We start from the raw sequence: 2,092 nt of genomic DNA, 5'->3' as shown, positions 1-2,092 counted from the left end.
CCTCCCCTCCCCTCCCCTCACGTGCCACAGTGCATGCCCGACGATTTCGACGACCGCGTGCTCAACCTGCTGGGCTCGCTGCCAGCCAGCGACGGCGAGGAGTGCCTGTCCAAGCTGGAGTCAGCCTTGCGCATACCGGGCAGCGTGCGCAACCCGTCGGCCTACCTGGCCGGTGTGATCAAGAGGGTAGCGGGGGCCGGCGGCCCGCCCGGCGGCGGCCCCGGCGGCCCCGGCGGGCCCGGCGGCCCCGGCGCCGCCCCGCAGTCGGCCACGGCCGCCGAGCTGGCGCCGGCGGCGGCGCGGGTGCTGGAGGCGTTGTATGCAGAGGGCAGGCTGCGGCCGGGGGAGCTGGAGGGGCGCACCCTGGGCATGGTGGCGGCGATGCCGCCCGAGATGCAGCTCTTCGCCATGCGCACCTTTGCGGACCGCAACCTGGCAGGCATCCGCAACATGGCAGGTCAGGAGGGAGGCAGGGAGGGAGGCAGGGAGGGCCACGCTGCGCTTGCGTGGCGGCAGCGCTCATTCCGCGGCGGCGCGACGTGCATGCATGTGCGCGGCAGCCCGGCGTGAGTGCTTGCGCCAGCCCGTCCTGTTGCACCACGGCAGCCGCACACGCCTTGCCCTGCACCACATCTGCATCGCTGCCTCCTCTGGCCATGCGCCCCTCTCCCTCCCTCCCTCCTGCCCTCCCTCCATCGGTCTCTCTGTGTCTCTGCCGCTCATCCCCAGCCTCTGCCACATTCACTCGGGCATGTCACCTGTCCTGTGCCCACACCACGCACCATCCTTCTTCTCTTGTGTATGCATGCGTGCTGCATGCACCAGGCCAGTCGCCAGCACCCCGCATCGCCCCTGCTCCGGCGTGCATGCATGCGCTTCTGTGTGTGTGTTGTGCATGCCTGGGTGGCCAGCAGGGTGCTTCTCTGGCTGCACAAGCTCGCCGGCTGTCAAGTGCCGACGGTGCTGTGTGACACCTGCTGTGGGCACCGCCGGCGTGCACGACCTCCTCTTTCCACTCTCCTCGCTCCACCCACCGCTCCCTCAGCACACATCTCTCGCTCTCCTTCTCAACAATGCCGCTGCCTTCGACACCCGCTCTCATGCCGCCGCCGCAACCCGCTCTGCCTGCTCTTTCCACTCTTTGTGCAGCCTTCTTCGCGACGCACCTCACCCAGGCAGAGAGAGATGTTCGGGAGGGGCGGGTGCGCCTGCCTCCGCCCGGCAGCGTGGCTCCCGCCGGCGCCGGCGGGCCGGGCATGCCGCCTGGCCAGGCCGGCATGCAGCCCGGCGGGCCTCCGCAGCGCATGCCTCCGGGCCCCGCCGCCGCTCCGGGCATGCCATCCCCCTCACGCTTCATGCCGCAGCAGGGGCCTCCCCAGCAGCAGCAGGAGCCGCAGCAGCCCTACATGCAGCAGCCGCCGCCGCAGCAGCAGCAGCAGGCTCCTCCTCCCTGGTCCAACAACCAAAGCCAGATGAATGGCGCGTATGACCCAGCTGCGGTGCTGCACATGCAGCAGCAGCAGCAGGTGCCCGGCCCCGGTGCCCCCCCTGCCCACCCACACCAGCAGCAGTACTACGGCCAGCAGGCGCCCCCGCAGCAGCAGCAGCAGGCGGGGCTGCCCGGCGTGGACCTGCAGCAGCTCAACGGACTGCTGCAGACCCTCACCCAGCAGGCACCGCCCCAGCAGCCGCAGCAGCAGCAGCACCTCTCCCTGCCGCCGCACATGGGCGGCCCCGGCCCCGGCCCCGGCGCCGGCGCCTCCCTGCCCTCCTCCCGCGGCCCCGCCGGCCCCGCCACCGTGCCCCCCAGGCACTTTGGCCTGGAGCAGCTGGAGTGGGGTGTGCGGGTGGACGAGTTCCACGGCCTCTCGCCCTTTGCCAAGTACGTGCACCCGGCGGGGGCGCTCAAGCTGCAGCAGCTGTGGGATGCGGGCAACCGCCTGGTCTCGCTCCTGGACGACACGTGAGGCGGCGCTGCGCACGCTGTGCTGTGCATGCTGCGCTGTGCGGCCTTGGCTGTGGCATGCTGCGCTCCGTCGCCGTGGTGTGCTGTGCTGCGCTGTGCAGTGCTGTGTCATAGCTGCCAGCCTGC

The sequence above is a fragment of the Chlorella variabilis genome, assembly GCF_000147415.1.
Source record: "Chlorella variabilis unplaced genomic scaffold CHLNCscaffold_33, whole genome shotgun sequence".
In the NCBI taxonomy this organism is placed as follows: Eukaryota; Viridiplantae; Chlorophyta; class Trebouxiophyceae; order Chlorellales; family Chlorellaceae; genus Chlorella; species Chlorella variabilis.
Note: the sequence above shows the minus strand (reverse complement) of the source record.